This window comes from Ischnura elegans, chromosome 9 (assembly GCF_921293095.1).
Source record: "Ischnura elegans chromosome 9, ioIscEleg1.1, whole genome shotgun sequence".
Classification (NCBI taxonomy): Eukaryota; Metazoa; Arthropoda; class Insecta; order Odonata; family Coenagrionidae; genus Ischnura; species Ischnura elegans.
The window spans coordinates 79367868-79384342 of NC_060254.1; the positions used below are offsets into that span (position 1 = coordinate 79367868).

General features: G+C 37.7%; 1 protein-coding gene across 1 annotated transcript in view; it reads left to right on the top strand.

Moving 5' to 3' along the window:
- LOC124165291 overlaps positions 1–16475 on the top strand; it is a 687405-nt gene that overhangs the window by 233347 nt on the left and 437583 nt on the right. Inside the window, exon 3 of the mRNA XM_046542634.1 lies at positions 10399–10464. The gene's annotated coding sequence lies outside the window, so the exon portion shown is untranslated. The remainder of the gene's footprint in view (positions 1–10398; positions 10465–16475) is intronic.

The window sequence follows — 16475 nt, forward strand, 5'->3', positions numbered from 1 at the left end:
ATATAAGACATTCAAACGTGCACAAACATTCATGCCCTGGATAAGGGTGACTTACGAAGGCGGGACTCGAACCCGCGACCTCTGGTTTGGCAGCTTGATGCCTAGGTATTTTATTAAAACGTTACATCGTTTTCAAGTGATGCACTAGACCATATACCTATATTTCCTATCCCAAACCCAAATAAAAAAGATTTGTAAACGTTCCTTTTACTATTTTGAACACCCAACTTGGGCTTACTAAGCATGCTTTTTTGAGAAAATACCGATAATCGATAAAAATTATTAAATACACCAGATTATAGATTAAACAAGATTAAACGAAATCTTTCATGTAAAATTGGCAGCCGATAATGTATCTTGCCTAATTATTTCTCAGTTTCACTTTCAAAATATTTGACGCCCACTTCGTAAATATTTCCTTCCTGTCCACAATTTTGGCCGTTTCTTGTATCCCTTAACATTCCTGCAGCTAACTTTAGCTTCATTAAGCTACTTTGGGCTACCTTTAGCAATCTTTAGTCACCTTGGCGACTTTTTGACTTCGATCCAAGGATTCTTCCAGTAACGTGTGGGGGCTATTTTTACAGTCTTTATATCAACTCACCAACCTGTCTGTTTGTCTGGTACAAATCTTGTAACTGAAATTTGACTCACTTCCTGTGAAGCAAAAACGCTGAAATTTTGCACACTTCTTCATTTCCGATGACAATACATGAAAATATAACTTTTTCTCTCCAACCCCCCCTTTAACCACCCCCCAGTCAACCTATAGCCCCCCAAAACATGTTTTTGATCAAAGAAGTTCCAAATGTTCGATTTTCGTGTTTTGCGACCACAGTAAAAGTTATCCACCATAAAATTTCCCATCGACTCAGCCCTAGCTTGGGGGATTTGTCATGCTTTACTCGGCGAGACCCCCGCTTTCGAAAATTTTTCAAAGTCCCTCCGTCGTCTCGGGTCCGGCTTCGGACTTCCGTCCGAATTCCGTCGTCCCAGGTCCGGACTGAAATTTTTCGGCACTTAGATTTTTTTCGAAAATCGTCAAAAAATTTTTCTTCCCTTCGAGCGCCTGCAGATTCGTAGTAATAAATATAGTGACTTTTTTAATACGTCACTTTTGGTTTTTCGGGGTCACTGAGTTTTTTTGCTTTGTGTTATATTTAAACGTTGCTCATCCCCTGTAATCTAAATATAAAGGCTGGTTTAAAAAAAGAAAATTTTTATAAGAGCTTATTTAAATTTCTTTCCCTGCATCAACAGGTGCTATTGAAAATCCTCTGTGATGCCTATGCTGTAACCTTCGGGAAATCAATTACCCAACCGTCAACGTTATTCCGATAAATAATTGCTCATATATTTCCCCTGATCCATGGTGATTTATCAATAGTATTGCTTTGTAATTTATGCAGATGAATGGTAATAACTTTCAAATAAATCTGGCTGCAATAGAGCGAGGACTCGTTTTAGGAAGCATTGGGTTTGCGATTAGCAAAACTGGAGCTTAATTACAGCATTTTTTGAGAACTTTCTGTGAATATACGTTTTCATCTCAAATTATTGGCTCTAATGCCTGAACGACCTTATTTTTCGACTGTAACATAAACTTTACTTGCTTCGCTTCCTTATTTCCAATCATCGCTGATACGTATTTTTACCCATGGAAACAAGAAAGCTACCCTGGCGTTTATGCAAAAAGTAAAAAAAATAGCTTGGAGCACGCGGGTGAATCACCGACGATATATCTATTGACTCGAAGAGGAAAATAACGGCCTGTCAATACAGCAGGTTTTACATTTAATGACTACCCTTTTTCCTGTTCTCTTTTGTACGTTGACCTAGAAAGGAATATGACCTACTCTGAGGGTTTATTATTTCTGTGAGGTCCAAATACCTATGGCTTCTTTAGGGAGGGATATTTGTTGTGGAATAATATGGGACAAGGCGATATGATAACTTAAATGGAACACAAGACTACGGAATAAAACGGGTTAGCGCCAAATTGTTAATTTGCCGTGCCAAAAATTTCTGGGACGGGCTTGCGAAGAAGGCCTTTGAGGTCAGGATTACTGAAAATACTTTAAATCGTGACACGTGATATAAAATAAGCAATTATCCTATTAATAATCCGTGGAATCCTATTAACAGAGAATAAAAAAAATTAGAGAACTACTCCTTATTGCCCTGATCGTCTGGATATTTCGGGCCGACCAGGAATAACCTGATTGTTCCGATTGTTTGTAGTTACGTCTCATCGTTTATTGGTCAATCAAAATTATCAATTCACACGATAGAAAAATTTTACGTTGACACCTTGGTGATATACACAGGGTGTCCCATTTATCTTGGCCTCCCGAAATAACTTTTTGTCCTGATGCAAATTCAAAAATGTGTCAAGCAAAAGTTCATTAGCCGTCAGGGGGACATTAATCAGCATGATTGCCTTCTTTGTATTTACCAGCAATTATTAATTTTGTAATCTTACATGCGTGCCACGTTTTTCGTTTTTGACACCTAAAATTTTCTTTTAAAAATTATTGTAAATTTCTCATCTAATATATTTGAAATCATCAATAATTTAGGGTCCGTTTGCCGGTATTTCCTCACTTGGTCATTTTATCTTAGTCTTGATCTTCCCCGTGGGCGCCTTCCTTCTTGTAGACCTCTCCACACTCTTCTTATCATTGCACCCTCCTCCCTTCTTACATGACCCAGCCACTTAATTTTTATACTTCTCACCATAGCCAAAATATCTGATTTTCAGTGCAGGTCCATGAGCTCTCTATTTTTCATTATTCTCCAGACCCCTTCTTCAAATGTTGTCCCCGGTTTGAGAAGGACTCTTCTCATTATTTAATTCTCATATGTTACTAACATCTTTTAGGTCTATTTTATTAGGGTCCATATCTCTCCCCTATACAAGAGAACTGGATGTATTGTGACGTTTAGGTTCTAATTTTGATAACACATGTTGTTTTATAAAATAAATATGCCTTATATATTTTAATAAGAGTCTCTTTGCCTTTTTTCTTTTAATATTCGAAGACGAGGACGCAGCGTATTGCATGTTGGTGTACACTCACCCCCTGCCAAACACCCTTGAGGTGGCTCGCAGGGTAATCTGTAGATGTAGTTCACCGGCATAAAATCAAATCCATTTCTATTTAACTCTATTAACAGCATGCCAAAAAAGCTGCTTAAACATGGTAAAGAATTCCTTCAGAATTGTCTAAAGGAGCTTCTTTGAGTTATTTCTGTCCGGGAAACCCTAAGAACCCAGGAGTATTTTTTAGGGCAGTACGTGCTCTTTCCGCGAGCTCTGTGCAACGAATTCCCATGTACGCACCACTCGCCCTCACCTGCAGTAAGCGCAGTTCCTACGTGACTCCAGCAGTGGGGTGAGTGGGGGAGAGGGTGCAGATCACTGTGAATGTCACGTTCCCTCACGTGGGCGTCCTGCGGGCTCCTCACTGACCTTCCATAAAGGAGGAGAAGCCTATCCAGGATATTGTTTCAGTTAAACCTGCATCGCCGTCTGTCAAACGCTTGCACAATTTCATGCATAAACAAAATTCACCAAATCATTATTAACTTTGTGGTGTTCCATTATAAGTTGTCTTGAATATTACCCTATTACTTATTTACCACTGCTTTTTTACATAACGCGACATTCTTTTTTTTTTGCATGCACTTTCTATAAAAATGGCTCATCATTTACCTTGGGACAAATTCCGCATGGCTTTTAAACCATATGCCACACTCCACAGATTGATTTTTAAATATAAGGATCAGATAGACCATATTGGATAGATGTGGAGTATATTCATTGAAATGCAGTGATTGCAATGGTGTCTACGTGGGGTACACGGGAAGAAGCTTTGAAGTCAGGAAGAAAGAAAATTTAAGTACTCACAAAAATAGCAAATATGATAAAAGTCATTTTGCTAAACACTTAATATGCAACTGCCATGGGAGCGATTTCAAAATGAATACTTTAAAATTATGCAATGACCGCCGTGAAATGGACTGTAGAGAGCTGTTGGAAATTTTAAAAATTATTGAAAGTCAGGACAGCACTCTGATTAGCGAACATCTTTACCCATCCTTTTCCCCTATTCTGGCGTCCGTTTAAAAATTCATCTCTTCTTCCGTTAGGTAACTAGGTAACAATAATAAGATAAATACATCGTAAATTCCGCCTGAAGATGGTGATGATTCATCGAAATCCGGGTCGGGTTATGTAAAAAACCTTAAGAAAATATCCAAGAAAACTTATCATTCATAAAGTTTATTTCACAACTGTCTAGGTAATTAAATAATCAAGGATATAACAAGCCGGCGGCTTACATTGACCTGGCCTGGATAAGATTAGGGAAATAGACTAGAGACCCCATAGATTTACCATTTTTCCTCGTACTTTACAGGACCGTAATATTTTGCGTAGTTTAGCTCTCGGATAGATTGACTCGGACCAGGTAAAATGGGCTCAGCATGCGTAGTTTAATAACTTACTATATTTTTAAATACTATTTTCATGGATTTTTGGCATGCTACTACCCAGTACTTCAATCACTCACAGGGAAGACATTCTGGATTTTATACGAAATGTTTCTAATGAAAGGTAGACCCAGCGGGTAACTTTTGTCTTTTCTCTTAAATGAAAACAATTACAATATTTCATTTTACAACCCATTGACGCTTGACAAGATTTTATTCAATTCTAAGGACAGTTTTGATTGTATGGACAAAAGTGGAGTATACAAATTAAAGTGTGAGAACTATGGTTTGTGTTATGTTGGCCAGACCGGTAGAAGGTTTAAAGACGGAGTGAAGGAACACAGGAGAAGTTTTATATATAATGACGGAAAATCTTGTTTTGCTAATCATTTATGCCTGAATAACCATTTTAGCAATTTAGAAAAAATAACCATTTTAGCAAATACAATGTAAAATTTCTAAATTTTACATTGTATTGATAAAGGGCTTAAATTAGATTTTATGGAAAAATTTGAAATTGCCAATAGCCCGGATGGACTTTGTAATGATGTTTTATTTTGCGCTGACTCACCTGTGTTAACGTTAAGCTTCCCCATGACGTCAAAACCCTGACCTTCACTCACGCTCCTCTTGTATGTCTTCTGGATTCAGCCTTTATTCATTTGTTCACCTAAACTGTTTCCCCCTCCCGCTCCCCTCACTCCAATTCCATATACCCCCACCTCCTACCTTGGCCTGGGTATACAGACTGTCCCAATGGTCGTGTGTCATTTTTGACCATTTTTGTCACCCTTATGACCTTGACGGTGACCTTACTGGGTCAACGGTTGAATTTTCGTGAATAAAAGTGTTATTTTTGGGTTTCTCGTGTCCGAAAACCTAAGAATTGACATCTTGGTAAATGAAATTCAGACATTTTTCTATCTCGATTTTTTTAGCATTAAATAGCATTTTTAGCATAAGGCAAATTCAAATTTTTGGTTTGCACTCAAATTGCGAGGTCAAAAGGTCAAAATTGTAAAATTTTGCTCACACTCAACAAACTTTAGGACCTTTCACCATAAGTGTGCCAATTTTCATGAACATTGCTCGATGAAAAGTGACTAAAATTACAGATCAAAAATGACACACGACCCTTGGGACAGTATGTATATACCAAGAGAGTTTTGTTGGGTTACCTTGAAAATGACGCAAACTGTCGAAACCATGGTCGGTCATTAAGTGTAAAATTAAATAGTGTGGAAATTACCATTTGTTTTTTAATCATGCTTCGGTTTTCTATTACTAACTAATAGTTTTATTTGGATTGCTACTTTTTCGTGTCCTTCTCACCATCTTAGTTTCTGTTGTGACAGCGTGTCATGGTTTTGGGTGCTTGGCTTGTGTCCAGCGAACGATCGCGTTTTTGAGTTAGGGTAGATGAGTGCTGCGTGCCTGGTATGGTATCACCCCGTGCCACACACGCTGAAGGTGAATTGAGCGGTTGAACAAATTCTTGATTTGGATATTTTAGATGCATTATGTTAAATATTGTGTATTATGGGGAGTGTAATTAATTTATCGTATTCAATGGTAATTCCGATTTCTGTATTGAGCACCAATGATTATGAGCAATTATTTTCGAGAGTATTTTTGCATTCATTTAAACATTTTATAGCTCTTAAATGGATGTTTTAGCTGTATATTTGCGAATATCCTTCAATATCGTGTATTGTGAGGAGTGTAATTCATTTATTATAATAAATCTTACTTCCGATTTCTATGTAATGATTTTTAATGTGAATTTTTGATAGTATTTTTATATTTACTTTGAAAAAATTTGGTATTTATTATACATTTATCGCTAATTTACCCTATTGCGTCACTACTGTAGACCACTCTGTTGGACATTCGCTCCGCCGCGAGACCCCGAAAGGAAGACCGATAGACCCACCCATCACTCCCCACGTGACGGCAGTCTTCTTTTGCGGGCATTGGTATGTACTCGGTTGCATTTGTACGGCGTCCCTTTATCAATCCACGCCCCGCTGCTGCCACCTGGCGGTGCATTCTTGCCTTTGCAAGCTGTGACGTACCCACACCTCAGCCCGCCACCACGGTCAAGGCGAAGAGAGATCCCTGTATCGTCTGTATGTTTCTACATCAATATGATACCTTGCGAGCCACCTCTTAGAATGTTTGGCAGGGGTAAACCAAAAACCTCTATGCAAGAGGATACCCACGTGCACACCACGTGGTCAATAAATATTATATTTATCATAATAATAAAAAAATATAAATTCGAAAAATGCGTGTACACGAGAGTAAATGTGTTTCATGCAAATTCAAAACTTGTCAGAGGTTAGTAATTCATTGAGTAAATCCATGTAACATCTTAAGCACGTTTTCCTACGTTTAGTGTGTTATGCAAGTCCATTTTCCTCAGTAGAATATGGAATACTTTCAAAGAAAGAAGTCCTTCATTATACCTCATGCAATGCCCCGGGATTGTATAATAATTGTAATCCTTAGCTATTTTTATTAATTTTACTTTCCGGTGACTGTTTTCTATAGCTATAACAACGATTATCCAGATATGAAAATGAATTTGGACATATTGCATCCACACAATTGCCGCGTCGCCGTACTCTCCGCCGCCGCCGCACCGTCCAGAACCGGAGTCGACAGCATGCTCGATAAAACGATGAGAAATTCGGAGTTGCAAATTGGTGCAAGATTTTACTTTAGATTCACAATGTCTTTTTTGAACGACATGGTATAAGTTAGTTGGCGGAACTCGGCGGAAGTATCTACTTTTTCTCTTCGTTTATGAAAAAAGGGTGAAAACAGGTTCCGCCATTTTGTTATTTATCGAAGTTTAATAACCTAACAAAATCTTCAAAAACCCTCCAAATGGTAGGTAAATAAGTCTTTATTAATTTGATGGACCAATTTTGTCGATAAATTGGTTCATGAAACTACTCCATGAGGATAAAGTTGGAAATTTTCAGAAAAAATAGAGGGTTATCGTTTTCCGCAAAAATTTGTTCAACTTTGACCTCAAATACATTTTTAACGAGAAGGCACAAGAAAGAATAAATCTGTAAAATTAGTTTAAAAAGATTTCGTTGTGCGAAGTTTCAACTTCCTAGCCAGAAAAAATCGTTTTTGGGTTTTGGCCAGCTTTTTTCGATACTAGCACACTGTGCACCGTTGCTATTTTTGAGAGCACAATGAAAGAATGACATTTAAAATGTCTCTATTTTGAATTCTATTTTCTTTATTTTCTACTGGCGATCCCATTTACAAGAGATCGGGTTGGTGTGGTGGCTAGATTGTGCTGGCTTCCCTCCTCATGGACTCGCGTTATAACCTAATGTTGCTTCTGAGCAACAAGAAAAATGCATATTTTTCAGCTTTATTCAGGAAATATTAAAACTACGTGTTCCTTTGTGCTGAAAAGACTAATGGCGAAATATGCAGCTGCCATAATAGTTAAGATTAAGCATAAAACTTTCGCCTTTTAAAAATGAAAACCCTTGAAATTTCATTTCTCCCAGAAGCAGCTCTGGGTTAGAAAGAGTTAACATCTCGGCGGTGGCAAAGAATTTTCAGAGACTGCCCGATCCCTACTTGACTGTTGTGTGGAGTACATTTCATAAGCAACACTTCGCCCGTCAGATGGGACTTTAGGCCGTGGTCCTCTTGGCGCCTTTCGTTTAGAGCAGGCTAATAGGGTGGTTTCCTATTATTTTTTTATTGCCTCAATCGAAAGATTATTACTTCAGGAGTACGCATTTCACACATTGAGATTTTTAAATGACGATACCTATTTTTCGCGATTAAATAAAAAGTGAAAATTTTCAAGCGCGCGAAAACGCGACGGCTAAGTAGGAATGATGGGAAAACTCCGTGTGACGTCATTCTGGTTCCCGCTGTCGCCGTGTGAGGTAACCTTGGGGTGACGGTATGTGCTTCGCTGCGATGCAGGCTGCTAGCAGGTAGCAGAGTACCCTTCTAGCAGGTAGCACTTTGCTTAAATAAGGATTATTAATACCTTATTGAACGAAGGAAACTTTCCGACTATAGGCAGTTTTAATAGGTGATTATTAAGAGATGTTTCCCTGAAGTCTGTGCCTCATGCATGTATTGGTAATCTCAGACGAAGTAAAACTCCTATCTACTCGTATAGAAACTAGGTCCCTTTGACGTCACGTGGAGTGGCATCGCATTGGCGCCAATCTGGCCTTTTTCAAATGCAGTTAAAATTGACCATTGCCATTCGTCTAAACTGTGATTTATAAAACCAAATAATTTGTATATTATGAATACACTGATGGCGGGCAACGAATCGCAATCAATGCCTTTCGTTTTCTTTGATGAAGGAAACTACCTTATTCCTACGCCGGGTTTCTCTCCACCCTTCCTTACCTACCCATCCCTCATGGCGCAAATGACCTCAGCTATCGATCGCTCCCACAAATACGATACCATACCCAGTAATAATAGTTCAAAGTGAAATTAAGGATGTTTCACGTCGTCCGAGAAAAAATTAGATGGTCCAGCAAAGGTACGGTATTATTTAGCCGTAGCCCGTGCGCTGAAACCATTTCATGACCTGGTAAAGTCATTTCCGTGAATACCTCTCCATTTGGGTTTGGTGAAAGTTCATCCCACGAATATAACGAAAAAGGATCCTCAAGTAGACCTCTAAATGTGTTTTCACCCACCGCGCATTTAAATGGGTTTACGAAAGTCAACACATGCGTCGCTGTCGGACAGAACGATCCGAATTTTACGTATAAATAAGCTAGAAGTCGGAATCATTTAACAGAATGCATAAAAAATGGCTACATCGGTTTATTCACACTGTTATTGCCATAAAGCTACAAAAATAGTCAAAAAGGCAATCTACACCTCCAGGCCTTAGTTGCCAACGTTAAGAGAGAAAAAATAGTTCTCTTTGCCTTGTATAGGAATGTGACCATAAATCATTGCGAAACATATTTCAAAGGACGTTTTCCGTGTCACTTTCTAGCCGCAAGCGGTGGATGAAATAAAAAAACGACTTCAAAGACCCAAAGGACAACGAATATTCCTAATAGGATCCTCCAGTCGTCATCTAGATGTGTTGTTATCCTCCGCATATTTAAATGGGTTTACAAAAGCCTCCACTTGCGTCTCTGACGGGCAGACCAATCCGAATTTCACGGAGGAAATAGCTATCATAGGGATTGTTGACATAAATTCATATTCATGATAATGTTATCTATCAAAGTCATAACTGTTCAGTGCTATTACTTGCTCTTTCGGTCGTTAATTTTTATTTTTTGATGTGATTATTCTTTAACATTACTTTTGAGTCTTACTTATATTAATTATCTGTTTAATACGATGTAAAATTAGGAATGGATCATCGCTATCCGCGGATAAAATATTATTATTGCGTTATAATAATTTTTAACATAACTAATTCAGGTCGAATTCAGAATCATTTATTCCGATATTGAGCTATTTTGCAAGAATTCTTCGGAAGGGAAATCAAATTACCCTACGGTTTTGTTTGGTAACTGACCAAGTGGACTCGTGATATGGCTGAGCTGGGAACAATCAATCTAAAAGCACCTAATTGCTGTGCACGGGATTTGAAAGACGTTTAACTATAGCCTATCACTCCTTTTCGTACGAATTTTGCTATCTCAGAATTATTTCCAGCGATTTAAGCGCATCACATATGGAATGCAACCACGACGTCCACTGATCTTGTCACCAACAAAAATGACGTCAATTTTTTGTGTTATTTGTCTTTTATTTATTGTTAGTAGTTTCTGTGTAACAAAGGTAAATATTATTTATCATTTTCGATATATTTGAATAATTCCTACACCATGAGGTATTGAGATAGCTTCTTTTCTTTTTTTCTAGGCTCGGAATATCGAGAAAGGGCTTCATCTTTTCGTCAACCAGAGTATCGTGAATAACGGCGGAAAGGTGAGTGAAATTGTCCATGAGTCTGTAATATATGGTTATTTCCATGGTAATCCAAACGAAAGAAAAAAATTCATTTAAAGAAGCATTAAAAAATTATTTTCCCCGATTAATTTAAAAAACTGACTCATATTGTGTTCATGAGTGTTATTTATTTTAACTTGTATAATTCAAAATTATTGAATTTGCTACTGACTCACGGTATTGAAAATGCATTAAAGTATGAATTATGGTATGAAATGAAACCATGTTCAATGCAGGACCGTTTGCAAAAGAATACATATCAGTCTGATTTCGCTCGGTTTAATTGTGAATTACTATCGTTTAATAATAGTTATGGAAGCATTATTTTACCTGCAACGACATTTATAAAGAAGCATTCTATTTGTCGGAATAGTGTTGCAATTCCAAGATAGGGTTTCTGTATTTTCTCTCAGGGGATTAAAAGTCTATTGACTACTTCAATATATGTTAAATTTATGTTTTTTATCTCTTTTCATAAAATTTGACCATTGAATTGATATTCGTAACTGTTTACTATTAGCATATTTTATGTTTAATCAATCATTTAGTGTAAGCATCTCTTATATTAGATTTATCTCATGGGAAATTAAAATAAATGTGACAGATTCCAAGAGTCCCTGGGCTTCGTTAAATGAATAAACTTACTGTGTTTATTCGTTCCTTTATTCTGTATATGTTTATTTTTTATCACGAAATTTTCCAGTAGTAGATGGACATTTAGAATGAAAATTAGAGTTGACGGGCTTCGTTGGACATTTTATTCGTAAAAATTTATTCGTCATTCCTTTATCTTGTCAAGAAGCCCGGGGTAACTAATGTAAAGAGATGAAAATAAAATTGTAGTTGCTTGAGACATGTACTGTGGTGAATACCTTATCTTCACTCACTGACATTAACTCAATGGAATGGGAGGATAAAAAATTGATACGCGATGCATGGTGTAATTTGTTATGCAAATTACCTGAAGTTTGTCGTAAAGTAATTGCCACGCTTTTCATAGAGTAAAGTTTGATGGTGTAGCTAACCTTTTCCCTGAATTTCAACGTTGGAGATCAATATCTAAGTACACGAAATGGTTTCTTACAAATTTTTATAGATAATGGGTGGCATTAAAATGGTAAGATTTTATTTACTCTACGGGCTCATCAGTCTTCATTTCTTCTTCTGTGATTTATATTATTTATCAGTGTGTAATCGGCCTCTTTCAGATGCGTAATTACTCAATAACCGATAAGTTGAACATTTTTATGATAAAATATTACTATTTGAATTTTTATGAACAGAATTCGTGATTACTTAAGTTCCTGTCTCCGCACGAGAACCCTAAGATGCCACCTAATACTTATATTTCTAAACCTAAATTTGAAGCCTTCAAAAGATTTCATAATTATTCATCGCCAAAATTATATGGTAGACTTAGGCAAAATTGACATTGCTGTAATAGCCAAGCTGAGTTTATTAACAAATTGAGAGGGTGGTTGTTTCGTTATAAGAATTTTTAATTTCTGTTTGAGACACTCACTTAATTTTCCTTATAAAGGGTTCACTGGATTATGTTAATTGCGTTTACTCTTTTATTTTTTAATTAACTTCGGTCACAATGTTTGTGTAATAATAATTTTCTATTATTTTATCCTGATTGTATTTTGTAATGGAGTTTTGTTCTCTTACTTTTTATTCGTATTAGTGATGCAATAAGAACACTTGTTTCTACAATGAATCACAGATGAGCTGCTTTTGTTTTAAACTATTTTTATTGCATTGCCGAGCACTGTCCTGTTTTAGTTGCATGGCAGCTCCTAAAAAAGATTGCATCTTCTGGGGCACAATAGTATAGAATGAAAGCTCACGAAGAAGCCAGGCGAAAGACTTCGGTGAAAGTACTGCATGTAAATTATAGAAGTGTTGAAAAGGCCCATGATTCAAGTGCAGCCTTCAAGTAGTCTAATACTGAGTTGTTGGCGATGGTGATAGCACTAAACATTGTACAGTTTGGTAGTGGCTGTACAAGAGCGGGAGATGAGTATTATTTCCCATTTTGGCAGCCCTCCAAAGAATGCTATCTGTCGTGAACTTAAGAAATACAACTACTATCCTAGTTTGAAATGTGACTACGTAGGTTTCCACGGTGTTCAGGTTCCAATTTCTCCATGTTTCCGGTGCAACCGCGTAGGTTTGTTGGTGATGACAACGGTTTCGCTGGCTCTGCTTTCAGCGTGTTCCAGCCAGAAACTGTTGTAATCACCAACAAACCTACGCGGTTGCACCGGAAACATGGAGAAATTGGAACTATCCTAGTTTTGTCCAAATTCTCTAGAGGAAAATAATGGAAACGACTTTGGACGAAATGAGGTACAATATCCCGCGGGTGCATGCAGAGGAAGATGATTAATTTGGAGGGACATAAATATTAGAGTTGACGGGAGTTCAAGTCGTTTGAATGAGGATAAAGACTGTTGCTGCGCTCGTGTTATTATGTAGCAGTCGAGAAATATAGTTCTGTATCGTTCAAATGTGTGGTATGAAGAAGCCGTCAAGAGCGAGAACGAGGATATTTTATCTCCAGGCGACTGCTCTCGGGTCCTTGTAACAGGCATCTGCAATTTAAAAATCACGTGGGGATAATTTATGATCACGATTGTGTACCTTTATTCATTTGGAATATGAGATAGCGTCTCCAACAATGTCTGTTCTGCTAACATCCTTAAGCCTTATACGTTTTCTATGTACTCCGTATTTGCAGTCGCTATGGTAACGTATATAATTGCTTTCACATTGAAACCAGAATAGAAATGTTTTTATGCTAATCTTTTCTTTTACCACTATTATTTGCGCTACATTAATCCGTTCACACATTCTCATCATTCATCGGTGACGCCATCTTTCGAATTCTGTGTATATTTTGCCGGCCTCGGTGGCGGTGGGGTAAAGTCCTCGCCTGCCAATCCGTAGGTCGCGGGTTCGAATCCCGGTAGGTGATCCCTAACCAGGGCATGGATGTTTGTGTTGCGCGTTGTTGATGCTGAAAAATCCGTTGCAAAGGCCGCAATGTGTTTACGGGGCAGCGGGAAATAAATAAATAAATACGGTGCTTGATGAAGAAAGATCTGGTGCTCTCCCGGCGTATAAATCAATTTAGGTTATCGCAGGTTTCCAACCCGGTTAGAGTGCCCATTTTGACGAACGTTTCGAGGTTATCAACAGGGAGCGATGAGAAGGTTTATCATCATGGCGTGTGGTTCATATTTCATTGATGACCAGGAACGTGTCGCACTTCGACGCGTTGGAAAAATGGACAATCTAACCCGGCTGTTAACCCGAGAAAACTTCATTCATGGCGCCTAAAGAGCCCTTCAATGTTGCCCACTACCACCTCACTAAACTAAATGAGCAAGTTAAGTCTTTCCGAAAAAGCGTATGGGGTCTCTATCAGATACCATATTCGGCCTGAAGGCTCAATACCTTGTGTGTTAGATGTTTCCTTCGGGTATTTCCACCTTACTACGATTCCCATGTTTAGTTGTTTATCAGCGCCGATGTGCCCAGGATAATTGCCTATTTTAACCCCTCCGCATGCCCCGTGAGTGACTGGAAGGGTTGTGATAGGGCGAGTCATGTCATAGGTCTCGGAGATCTTATAAGATAGGAATACTCACTTTGTGATCCACGCCTTCTTTTGCGGCACAACAATGCATCACTCCTGCTGCAAGATAAGCTTGACAGGTGGATGGACTCGGAGCTGATAGGCCGAGAGACGGAGTCGTTCGTGATCCCTTGAACTTATCTCTTGTGACCGTCTTTGCTTTGGAATACGACCCTGAAGAGGGCAGCATGATCGCGATTGTTGTGTGTACGGAGCGGCCTAATCAACAGGATGATTTTTTTTCTCTGAGAACACGTTCTAAGTAGAGATACATAAACTTGCCTTACCTTGAAAAAATAATCATTAAAAATTAAGCAAAAATTAATTAATTAAAAAATAAAAATTTATATTTTAAATTAACTCAGTGATTTTAATCCATTAAAAATTACTATGTTGGTGATTAAGGAATGTGAGTGCTTGAGAATAAGTGAGCTAATGATAAAATAGCATGACTGTTGTGAGCCAGGAAAATAACCTAATTCATCAAAAGCTATAATCCTTTACGTATCTCAGTTTTATATTTAAAAAAAATTTACATTAAAAATTAGCACAGTGATTTTAATTCATTAAAAATTACTGTGTTGATGATTAAGGGATGTGAGTCATTATGCTCTCTGCAGAAGGCCTGAACCTAATTTGCAAAAGGCCTCGGAGCACAGAACGGTGACCTGTGAAGCAGTAACATGATTAGTGCCAGCAACTTTTACGCCACTGAGCGCTAAGAAAGTTTTAAAAGGGTGTAAAGCGTAATTTCTTATCTCCTTAGTTCCACGTCACTACCTCATCTCGTCCGGTAACGGATGCGATCAATATTAACGTTGCCATTTGGAGCGGAGGTAATAGTTCCACAAAGCAGGAGAGGAAATATTTTATTTGCATTGAGGGGAAGTTGTCCAAAGGCCATTTTACACGGGGCACGTACTTGCACAATCTGATGTGTGTACGAAGGCGCAGTCAAAATTGCATCGTGTAAAGCGGAGAATTGCTAGAACACATGCGAGAATGCGTGGATGTGAGACGGCAAAATGGCCCCTGTTATAATTTCGTTCATGCATTCGCACAATTCCACGCCGTTTTAGAAATTAATGCAGCTCTAACCTGCGCAATTCCGTGTCCCGTGTAAAACGGCCTTAAGAGCCGGAAAAATGTCTTATTATTCCATTCTACTATAAAAAAATTAACTCGTCTTGAATTTCATTTTTGAAATGACATGCTTGAAGATGGATGTTTTAATTTTACTTAAGAGGCAGACTTAAAGAGCTTTCGACAATTACTTCATACCATTTGTTAAAGTGAGAGTTTCTCCTCAGAGACAAAAACCCCGGCGTCTTATAACTCATTGACTACACCAATGGTAGTTTTGATTCAGGTGAAAAGAATCTTTTAGCTAAGTTTATTACGTTATACTAGCCACCTACTTTATAATTGAAGCAATAAATGTTTAACTTTCTCATACGTGTTCATACGAGCAAAGAATGTAGCCCTCATATAGATAGTATAGCCAAATTCAACAGTAGGTAAAATTATCCTACAAATCATTTTAATTAATAACTCATAACAAGAGATACGTGAAAATCGCACTTTCATTTTTATTTTATCGCGCTCTCAATAACGGATTATCGTATAGAACAGTATATTTTTTATCTTCATAATGAGGTAGATGACGATAAAATGTAGTGAAGCACAGTTATATGATAAAATACAGACTATTTTAAATAATCATGTTGTTGAACAATAATAAATTAAGGAATAAGACATAAAAAGGCGGAGGTGTAGCTTTCCCGCGCGCACTTGTAGTTCGCGGCCACGTAGAGTCCCAGCCAACTAGCTGCTGGCCAGTCGCTCAAGTGCTTCAAGCCGTGAGAGTCGGCGGAGCATTTAATTTGCGATCGGCACAAAATGTACGAATTTTGCCGTCGAAAAGGCAAATTTGCATAAAAATGTCATAAAAGTCCAGTCATCGCATCTATGTCGCATTTATTTGCGCACATCGCATCTATATCGCATTTATCTCATTTGCGATTTTCACGCATCTCTACTCATAAGTAATAACTCGAAATTTGCAAAAAAAAAAAATTAGAAATCCTATGTGACGAACTGGTGTATAAAATAGTTATGTTGCATCATTCTAATTTTGTTATCTATATTATTTCATGTTCATTTATTTGGAGGTGAAAATTTTTAAATAAGCTGTATAGAGCTAGATAATATGCAAATCTGTTCACCGTGAATCCCATCTGCTGAAATACTGCTAATTTATCGCAGTAATTGTACTAGAAAATTGAGATAATTGTTTCTTTTTGGATGCATAATTACACCCCTTATTTTTATTTTTAATGCGTGTATT